Source organism: Genypterus blacodes, unplaced genomic scaffold (assembly GCF_046128005.1).
Source record: "Genypterus blacodes isolate CSIRO-AG114 ecotype Tasmania unplaced genomic scaffold, CSIRO-AGI_Gbla_v1 ptg000112l_1, whole genome shotgun sequence".
Lineage (NCBI taxonomy): Eukaryota > Metazoa > Chordata > Actinopteri > Ophidiiformes > Ophidiidae > Genypterus > Genypterus blacodes.
The window spans coordinates 562734-574321 of record NW_027466916.1 but is presented as its reverse complement, the minus strand read 5'-3'; positions in this window follow the sequence as shown (position 1 = coordinate 574321).

Below are 11588 nucleotides of genomic sequence, written 5' to 3'. Positions count from 1 at the left end.
TATAATGTAGTAATGTGGACTCCTTTCATTTGGCTGAACATGTGGAGATTTCAACGGTGCAGTTCCCTCTTTCACTGGGTCTGTCAGTCAGGGACTCAAGGCAGCAGAGATGGATTGAGAGACGATCATCTCCTCTCCTGCTCTGCTCGCGGCTCCCTGCGGGGATTTAGCCTTCGACGGCCGTGAGCTGAGTTTGATCAGAGGAGTTACAAATCCTCACTTTTAGGGGTCTTACTGTAATTCTTGGGCCCTGCTGGCCGCAACAGAGCGCGGGGGCCCGACCATCTCGAGAGGGATTTGAGACAACATCTTTGTTGCCTCCTCATTGTGCCACGGTGAAAGTCGTCCAGCCCATTGTCCGGCCAAACTCGGCTCAGACCTCGGCTCAATCAAAGCAAAGTTTTCCAGTAATGAGGTAAGACATGAAAGCTCATTGAACACAGCGACATGTTGAAAGGCCCTTTTGATCTTGGCAGGCACAATGGTGAAAAATTGAAAAGAGCAAAGTGCGCTTTAAGCAGCCATGCACTGCATTAACCTCATGTCTTTTGACAGGCCCACACCTAGAAAGAAGTAATATTCTGTTCTATGGAAATTGTGGCTCATGAGTAATGGCCTCCTTGAGGGGGAGGGGCCCTTTGTGCTAAACCTACCTGCTGCCTTTACCGATTGGCTGACAGAGAACAGAGAAGCTCTGTCATAGCAACCTGCTCTGGCTCTGTTCTTTCAAGTGTCGCCCAATATTAAACGTGTCTTTCTCCACAAAAGTAGATCTTTCACCACACTTACATGCACTCAACACTTTAATTATTTGCACAGTGATTCAGACAAAAATGTTATTAAGAGGTTGGACAGAATTAATAGCATTCCAGGAAACACGGCGTATTGTGTAATCTCAGTATGAAGCAAGTGGAGGCACAATCGTCTTTGACTCTGACTTTGATTTACACTGATTTGAGTGGCTTTATTGTGTACACGTGCACGTAAACATACCGAATGAATCAGGTATTCAATCAAAATCCCGCTCGCACAAATCTCGACAAACCAGTCGCCTCCTGCAAAGTCAAGAAGAACGGCACTTCAAACGCCTCCTTGTTGTTTTATGAAGAGTGATAAAAACTTAATGGCGGCGCGATGGAGCTGACAGTCTAACCAGCAGGCAGCTATACGGCGGTCACGGGTCAGCGCAGGGACGACTCCGTCTGCGCTGTGCGTTAACTAAGTGGGCCGGGACTATCTGGCCCCATCAGCCAGCCAGTCTGACGGCTCCCCAGAGACACCAATAAAAAATACCTGCCTGCTGTGAGAGAGAGCGTGTGGTTCATCCTTTATAAACTTCTGTAGGTTAGATGGGTAGAGATTAGAAATGTGAATCGTCTCCTTGGTTACTGGTTTCTTTTGGGAGGTGTCTGTGAGCTTCTTTGCTTTGAGGTCGTTAACACTGGATTGAGTGTGAAACTAAGAGCGTTTGGGGGACTTTGTGGCGATTGGGACATGAACCAAAAAAAACCCAGAATGTAAGTTTGAGCCAAGGCGGAGCGACGACAAAGGAAAAAAGCTTGATGGGAACACGTTTGAAGAACTTAGATCAAAGTACAACAATAAATCAATTTCTCTCAAACGTCGTGTTTACATTGCAATGTTGGAGTTTTGAGCAAATGTAAACATAGTCACTAGGGCTCTGTATGGCAAATGACAAACAACGCCCCCTAGAGCATATTTGGGGCAACCACGGGATTAAAGGTAATCAAGTATCTTTTTGTACATTGTGTATTTTTGGCTGCTTTGGCTAAAAGTGATCCTTAGCTTCCCTTAACACCATTCACAGGTGAAGTCAGTATGTTCCTCTTCCTATACCATCAGATTAAAGAAAGCAAAGAGCAGGTGTCGCCTTGCTGTAGGTGGATACAGGGCAGTGAGAAAGAGACCAAACCACCAGACAAAATTCAGACCCTAAACATACGACGCCCACCCGCCCGCCCGCCCGCCGGGCCCATTAGCGTGCATTCATTTTCCACGCGGGCCTAAGACAAAGGCCGGTCTCCTCGGGTAATGGAGCGACTCGGAGCACAATCGGCTCAGGTGGGAGACCTCTGCGCCGACCATCGTCACGCCTGAACACCGGTGAATGACGGACACACACACGCCCCCACTGAAGGTTCAGCCCGGCGTCCAGAAGCTTCTCGCTGTGCCAATAATCCTCACATTCACCAAGTCGCCCAAGCCTCTTTTATGAATACGGCCTGTTGTCCCTCGTGTTCAATTACCTGAGTCAATACGGATGTATTGAACCCCAACATATAAGTCAAATCATAAAGTGTATATACAAGAGCGCCGATTGTTATGGCCACTGCGTCGGGAGAGCGAACATTACACTGATGATTTGCAGCCCTGGAAGTAAACAGAGAGGTAATATAGTGTACGGGTGTAATAACGCGGCGATGTGACTTCAACAGGCGGAGCGTCAGTGCAGGTTTGTGTGTTTCAGCTGGTTAAACACATTCATAAAGACGAATCACTACTTCAGTTCAGTTCAAATCACTCTGTAAACGTCAAACAGCAAATTAAGTCGATATATCAGAAGTCTGTGAGCCGATAGTGATGCCTGCATGCGTGTTATGTATGATATGGTGTGTGCGTTGCGTGTGTTAGACAGCTGCTGGGTTTTGGCCCACACGCAAACACACACACACACACACACACGCACATACACACACACTCAGGTAGCAGCTGGGCCGGCTCACCTGTCATATTAATAAAACCAGACAATCCCTTCCATCAGCGGCGCAGCAGCGGCAGAGGCCAGAGCGAAAGCAGACAGAGCGACGGAACAAAAGAGCGCAGAGGCAGAAACAGAGGAAGGATCGAGCAGAGCGACTCTATGAAAACCTGCTTTCACAACGCATAATGAGATTTGCCCCTCAGGCCTTCACGATGCATTATTGATGCCTTACATCAGCCCATCTGAGGCATTAAAAGTATGATTATTATGTTTCACAAAGTGGATGTAATTACTACGGCCATTATTATGAGCTCAAACCAACATGAACACGGAGCTTTATATCACTGCATTAGTGTGTGTGTGTCTGCGTGTGTGTGTGTGTTTATAGCTTTCTGTAACAAATAGACCATCGCTCAGTGTCTGCTTCAAGCAATCCAAGAGTTTTATAATCTATTATAGTTTTGTTGTTTATGCCGTTTACAGTTACAGTCATTTGTGTTTTAGTGCTTTATGATTTTCATACTTTAAGACAGAATAGAACTTGATCATCCACATACAGGACATTAATGAGAATGTACTTAATGACACACAACTATTAATGCATTAAAGATTATATATAAATATGTAAAGAATCAATAAAGGAACCTTCAAGTTCAATTCATTGCATTTTCTGAAATTGTTTCTGTGAGTTATCGTCCAAAAATCTGATCCAAAGCAGTAAAGATTAGTTTGTCTGGGCATCATTTGCGATTGTTTCATCACAGTTGTTGCTTCATTTGTCTACTCCGTGCCTCCTACCAGCAGCGGCATGATGTCATCCCGCCTCTGTCTGTGATCTACTGTATGTTTGCACGGTAGTGATGCATTTTCACTCCCCTTGAAACTGACAATGACTACAGCATCCAACCGTGTGCTCAACACATTAGGAGCTGTCGGGTCAAATGAGCGGAGGGCCTTTGAACATTTTCATAAATAAAATTGTGAATGTACATCGTGTATCTGTGACACACACATATTATATTATATTAAAGAAAAGCAACCATGTTATTGTCCTATTTCAGTACTAATTTCCTCCCTGTATAATTATTAAATTACTTGAAAATATTACAGGAAAATGTCTTAATTTATCTGACTTTTTTGTCTTCAGCCCATAAACAAGCATTGTTTACTTTACATGATTATTCATATTTAGAATTTCATTTTGGACCTCAATGTGTGTTTTGTTGTTATTTGTCATTTTCATTAACCTATATTAGCCTCAGTTAGTCACAGTTCTTCTTTTTAAAGCACAAAACCCCAAAAGAACAAAGAAGGTAGTAAAGAAGGTAAAGAATATATGATTTAGACTAAATAAAAAAAGTAAATACAAATTGCACCCATCATTACTTTGGGAGTCACCGAGTGAATCAGACAAAGGAGTGGAAGACGAGGCGGTGGTGATAGAGTGATGACAATGCTGATAAGATAAGAAGGCCCTTTGGAGAGCTTCTTGATTGTGTGTGTGTGTGTGTGTGCTGTTGCATCACGCTCTCTCTGTCTCTCTCTCCCCTCTCTGACTTTTATGAGTGTGTCGATTTAAGAGTGCATGTTCCTGCTTGCAGAGTGTGTGTTCACTTGGCATCGAAAAAAGGGCCTTGGATGAAGTGAGAGGGCCCAGGGGGGAGAGAGAGAGAGGGAGCGAGAGAGAGAGCGAGACGGAGTGAGAGAACAATAAGGGGTGGTGGAAAATGACAAGCCTGGTAAACGAGGGCTTCCTAAGAGCGCCACATCTAACAGAGAGGAGGGCTGCGCGGCACACACCAGAGCCGACTCCTCTCCCATTAACCCCTGCAGCGCCTGGTTGGCCCAGGTAGAGCTGATTCATGGGATCCACTGACAGCTGCTCCATGGGTGGGATCCGGCGTGTTTACTTTTACCTGTAGACTCAGAGGACTCACGCTAAAGCCAACCAAAGCTCTAATGTGTCAGAAGTGACAGCTAAATAAAAACACCTCTCCCAGACCCATGAGATCATCTGACAGCCCGGCCAGGATGAAGCCGATTAGTCTAAATTGACAGGGAGATATGTTATTCACCAAAAAAATAGAAGATCAGAGCCTCTAAACACATTTCTGTTCTCCTGGCAGCCTCAGAATCATCCTGAGTGTGATTAGACTGATTACCTACATGGGTGAACTGACCAAACGTGTCCGGGGGGGTAAAGAAGCAGGAAACGCTCCATAAAGAATCTTTTGAGACGGAGTGACAGGGCCCAGTGAGCGAGCGCCGATTTATTGACGAGGACACAAAAAGGAAAGTTCCCAGTGTTCATTGGAGGCCAGTGAATCCAAAATGAACTCTCTTTATGAGGCTGACTTTGCGTGCGCGATGGCGCTCGCACAAAGCCACCAACAAAGGGGGCGGCGGCGGAGGGGGAGTTGCTACAAGATAGCGGCACAAAGAGAGAATCAACTTTCACGTGGCTGAATGCAGGCAGGAGCCCGGCCCAGCTGTTTTTAATGGCGCTGCATTGACAGGAGGGGCAGCTATTTTTAATCGCGTGCGCTTCTTTCAGGCGCACACACACACATACACACACAGAAACCCCCCTGCCTTTCACCGAGCTTTGTCAGTAACCTGTGGTGACCTGTATTCAAGGCAGCGTCAGAGTCGTCTGCACAAAAGATGCTGGCAGAGAGGAGACAGGGGCATGCTGGGATATCTGCAACTGGAAGTCCAGTCTAGACCTTCGCTAGACCTACAGGATGGACCGACAAGTGTGGACGCCTTTCAAAGCCGGCGTGATTTCCCCCACGTTTCAAGCTAAATAAATGTGTGTAATGCATCTGTAAACACACACACACATGAACACACACACTCACGAGCACAAAGAATGTACAAACAAGTCGGAAAACAAAGGGCTCTTGTAGCGGGGGTGTGTGTGTGTGTGTGTGTGTGGGGGGGGGGGCCTTGGATCTTGATGAAAAATTCAAACAATATTAAACGGGGGAGTGTCAACAGCACACACACTTCTGGTGAGGGCCCTTCAAACAGACGGAGTAACTCGGCACACACATTACGCCGAAGCGGTTCAGCCTCTTAGTGTAATGATGATGGGGCACCGCTTTTAAAACATCTTCTCCTGCAAACACACACACACACACACACACACACACACACACACACACACACACACACACACACAGGGCGATGGGGGGTAAAAAACCAAAAGTGTGTGTCCAGGCATGCCCGTCTCTTCCTTCAGATTTACCTGCCGGGGGAACGTCACGGGTCACCTGGATCCCCTGCCCCCCCTGGCCCCCCCGGCCCCCCCTGGCTCTAGAGTGACCACTTCATGTGGAGTCGCGGCCCTGAAAGGCGCAGATTAAGATATCAGTGCTCGGGGTTTCAAACTGTCCCCCCCTTCACAACACGGCGCAGTAATGCCTCGTGACAGGCCGGCTTTAGGCACCGTGCCTGGGATCCTCACATCCATCAGTGATCCTTCGTCTCGGCGAGTCGGAAAAAGAAACATCTCACATAAATATGCAGACCACCGCACGAGCCGGGGATGAAGAGCACTCTGCTAAAGCGCAGCAGCACGTGAAGCTGTGTGTTTGTGTTGTTAAAAAGCAAAAGTGTGGAGAAAATGTGTGTGTCTGTGTGTGTGTGTGTGTGTGTGTAGCTGTTAATATGCTTTCTACCTGTGTATGATGAAAGCTAAATGACTAAATTATTTTACTGTTTCATATTTACAATAGTTGGAATAAGACTTGCAGATTCTTTTTATGTTTTTTAACAAAACTAGCATACATTTTTCACATCAACCTTCTAATATTAAGAATATAAAAGGTAATAAAGTAATAATCTACAATTCAGTCTGAGGCCTTTACAGGGGAGGCAGACGATCATGCTACTGTATAATGAGAATAGCCTGTAAGACATTCCCGTATAGACTTACATTAATCTGAGTGCAGGTAAACGGATCAAGTGTCTGAAGGTTCTCTGCAGCAATCTGTGACCCTGCACAGGATACAGAATGAATTCTTAATAAATAGTTAACGGTGAAGAAGTGTACAAGCCTTCATTTTTCCCAACAGTGTGTGTTTATTTGTGTGTTTGCCTAAGGGGCCTCATAAACGCAGCAGTAGCAGCAGCACCTGTAGTCAGGGCGGCTGGGCGTGGCGACCCGGCCGTGGTCAGACACAGGAAGGAGCAGGCGGCAGGTGCACTGTTATCACCTCCATAGAAAAAAATAAAAAAAGGTAATGGAGCCTCGTCACAATCAGCAGGAAATGAAGGGCAGGCGGGGCGGCGGCTGGGGGGGCTTGAATCTATAACATCAACAACGTGTCACTAAAACACAGTGCAGCACACGGTGTTCAGTTGCAACTTGTAAAAGTATAAATGATAGAGGGAACAAACGGAGCTCTATAAGACAGACGCCCCCCTCAGCCCCCCCCACCCTCTGGTTCCACTCATGTGTGCCTCGCAGTTGTATCCTTTTGTTTACGAGCCGCTCCAACCAAAAAGTGGTGTGACATTTACGCCGTTGTGCTTTGAAGAGGAGCCAACCGACTCTCCACGCAGGAGCCACCTGCCTCGCCTCACCTGCCCTTACTGCCGCGGCTTAGACAAGAAAAAAAACTCCCCACTTCCCCCTGCGTGTGTGTGTGTGTGTGTGTGTGTGTGTGTGTGTGTGTGTGTGTGTGTGTGTGTGTGTGTGTCGGGCTGTATACCCTGTGTGTGTGTGTGTGCGTGTGTGTGTGTGCCCGGTGGCTTCTGTACAGTTGCAGCACACCTTTTAAAACCCCCCCACCCCACCCTACCCCTCCCCCTCTTCCACCGTCCCTCCTCCCGATTTTTGGCTCTTGCAACAGACAGAAGAGAGGATATAAAGAAGGAGAGCTGTTTTCTTTTCAGTGTCTCCCCTCGGCTAAGTCTGAGGGTAAGCCCGCTAATCCCGCTCGGTGTGATGACTCACAACGGGTGTGGCCAATGTGTTCCCGAAGATATCTTTCCACGGGGCCGAAAATCAATGGGAATGTTTATGTTGGCTCTCTAGAATGGCGTTGTGTGGTGTGTAATGTAGCTGCTAATGGTGGCCAAGGCAAAATACAAACACCAACAAAAGCTTAGATCTGTTGATTCATATATACAGTATGTGTGTGTGTTTGTAATATTTTATTCTTTCGTTCTTCAGGGCATTTGACTAAACCATATGGTCACAGATATGCAGTATGAAATCGTAATTTGTAGACAATATGTGGGTCAGAGTGACATAATGAATGTTTTGAAGCACGTTTGATTGAAATATTAGGTTATGTCATATCACATGAGCACCTATGTTCAATTTCGACTCCAAATGCATGGATGGCTGCCAACGCCAACCACAGCACGTTTGCCTCGCCGGCTATGTGACTGGAAGCTCAGCTGCAGAAACGGCCAACGCTTGGTAATAATGCAAGATATTGACAGGAAACCCTGTTAAGGACGTTCAACAGGCAAGAAAAACGTTCATGCCGACCAAACCTAAAGCTGCTGCGAGCCAAGACGCTGGAGCAAAAATCCACATAGGAACTAAATTATTGTTGGATATTCAGAATATATGGTTAAATTACACCGACGGATCAGGAAACAAAACCCGCCTCGGCCGTCATATTTATTCTTTTGTTTGATCTAAACCCAAGGTGTGTGTGTGTGCGTGTGTGTGTGTATGTGGTGTTTGTGGAAGCGTGTCTGTATATACGTGTGTGTGAGTGTGTGAGAGGGAGAGAATTGGGCCGGTGTCCCACCTAATTGTTATTGCGTCTGTGTTTGGCCTGGAGACAGTCGATAGGAATCAGCCGTGAGCCTGCTGCTGCTGCTGCTGCTGGGTGTGTGTGTGTGTGTGTGTGTGTGTGTGTGTGGAGAGGGGGGGCAGCTGTGTCTCCCACTTCCCAGTGTCTTAGTTGTAATGCATCCCTCCACTAACAGGGATCAAGGTATTAGGGATTCAGGTTATTTGTATTGATTTTATGTGCTGTCATGCCGGCTCCAGGACGCCCTCATATTTGTGGAAATTGCAAATTCCACCTCGGAAAATGTCACCGGCGTTTAATCTCTTCCTGAGTGGTCAATATGGGACCCTCCGCTCCGGGTCCGACCACGTTTATTAAACAGACACCGAGCGTCCTCCCCCCCCCTCAACACACACACACACACACACACGGTTACCATGACACCGCGCAGAGCAGGACGGGATTGGTCCAAGGCCGGATGGCAACATGGGAGCCTGGACGTCCAAACTCCAGCATTAATAACTTTCAGATGAGATCTGGGTCAAGCGCATTGAGATGGAGGAGAGTTTGACTCTGGATTAAGCCGACCGGGGGGAGAGGAGCTCTCGTGGTGAGGTTTGTCCGAGTCAGACGGCAGAATGTAATCACACACTTGCCGCGGTCAGACGGCGTGGGCTGCCTGAGAGATATTAATAAAAAAACATCAATTTCTTCATTACAGGGATCAACCGGACGACTTCACCAAGTAAAGTTGAGAGTGGGAGGAGGAGGAGGAGGTGCCAGGACTCTTCAAGGTCCGCGAAAGCAAACCCGCTTCGCTGCGTCGGCCAACATTTGCATGCCATTATCATCTTTGCTTTATCCGTGTCATTGCAAATGTTTCTCTTTCTGCAGTGTTTACAGGAATGACCCCCCCCACCCCACCCACCCACACACACACACACACACACACACACCCCATCTCCTCTCTCTCCATTCACCGCAATCAAATTTACTCTGGCTTGAGTACACGTTTAGTGGGGACCATTTGTTTAAGGCAAACACTTCGGGCCCTCGTATGTCATTGACCAGTGTCCACAAATATAATCCTATCGAGTTGGGTGGCAGAATGTCCCCGTGCCGCTGCTTTCCTAATGCAATAAATGAAAATAATCACACAGGCGTCTTCTTTTTTACGCCGCGTTTGGGAGCATCATGAACTTCCTCGCTCTTCTGTTTGCGCAAGAGAAGTCCCCGTGAAGCTCGCTGATGATATTGTGTTGATTTCCCCGTAAACCCCGCCCCTCCACGCCGTTGACACCCACGCCACGCTTTAAGTATTTACAGTACAAGTGGAGGAGCGGCACGGTGCGGCGAGATGGGGCTAACAAACACGGAGCAGGCGCGTGCGTACGCCGCGCTTCTCGCTTGTTGATAAACCCCTGCGCTTCTTCCCAAGCCCTTGGTTGACATGTACCTACAGAGAAAGCCTTAGCAAAACAAGCTGGCCCCATGTAAATATGCAGTGCCCAACAGTGGCACACGCGCTGTTGGCTCAACGCGCCGCCCGCCTTGTTTTTCTTTTTACCTCCAAATTTGCTCGGAAAACTAATCACGACCTGATAAAGCCCACGGTAAATACAGGAGAGATTGACACCCACATGTCAAAGTTTACATAGCCGGACCAAGTGTACATATAGGGCGAGGGAGGCGCGGGGCCGGACTGGGCTCGCCTGACCTCAGCGGGTTCAGGCTGGGGAGGAAAAAGGCGCTTTGTGAGAGAGAGAGAGTGAGTGAGAGTGAGAGAGAGAGACAGAGGAGAAAGACAAGAAGGAGATTCAGGATTCCAAGGAGAACGTAAACGTGTGAAAGTTAAGCCGCCTCCCTATACGCGAGCCAGCTTTTTAATTTTTTCTGCGGCGGTTATGAGATCTTGCCGTCTCGTCTCTCATCTCTGGCGGTGGATTGCTTCCTTCCCTCTGTCCGTCATTCCAATTGCTTGATAATCCAGAGCAAAGACAGTGCAGCTAACAGAAAAGGTTAACCCCTGACTGATGTGTCTGATGTTAATCTATAGATCAATTAGGGAGAGGCACACTGGGTCAAGCTACAGATATTGCGGCGGCTATTAGTTCCCCTATCTGCCATTATTACACAGTCACATGCTCAAACATTGCGGCGGGTTGGTATGCTAGGCACAGATGCCGAGGGTAAACAGACAGGCCGACACGGCTCGCACAAAATATTGATCTGACAGCAGATGGGAACCTTGATATCAACCATTCAGCCTCCCTGTGTGTGTGTGTGTGTGTGTGTTCCTGCCTGTGGGAACATTTGTGTGCATAAAAACATATAAATTATCACATTTTTTGCTTAAAACGTCTGGAGTTCAATCTAGGATATTTCCCCCCTCCAATCTCAGGTTTGTTTCGTGTTATTTTCTCTCCTGACTCATCTAATATTAAGTTCATAACATCCTTACTTCACCCTGGCAGACCTAATGTTTGTTATCATCCTTTCCTCCTCCATCCAAGGCCAAACACCGTCCACCTGCTGGCCGCCGACGCGTTTTCCCAACTCCAACCCTGAAATGAGGAGTTGCGAAACCTGAGAGATAGCAGATAAAAGCTTCTGGATTTTTATGTCACATTCTTTGACTGATTCCTTCCTGAACTTTTGCTCCCCTCAGCAATAATCCAATCCTAGAGGCATTTTTCTCCCACTGCGAAATACGGAACAAAGCGAAGGAGCGCGAACCATCAGCCTCCTTTGTTGCATTAAGCTGCGTCTAAAAAGAAGGGAAGGGTTGTCAGCCAGAAAAGATGGATTGAAATTTTTCCATGACTTCATTCTAAGCTTTTCCAGCTCTATTGAGTCTCTGCGAATTAGCTAGACAGGCAAAATTAAAATGACACCTCGTCCGTCTGCAGGGCGAAGGAATAAAGATGGCAAATCCTCTTCAAATCAGATTTGTTTTTTTGGGGGGGGGGGGATCTAAACTCATGCAACGGTTTGGCTGAAGAGAAAGACTCCCTGCTGAGTAAAATGTCAACACAAGTGACCCATTTATTGGTGAGGGACGGCGCTCTCTTTGCTAGAGCTATCAATAACACCAGAGCGTCACGTCA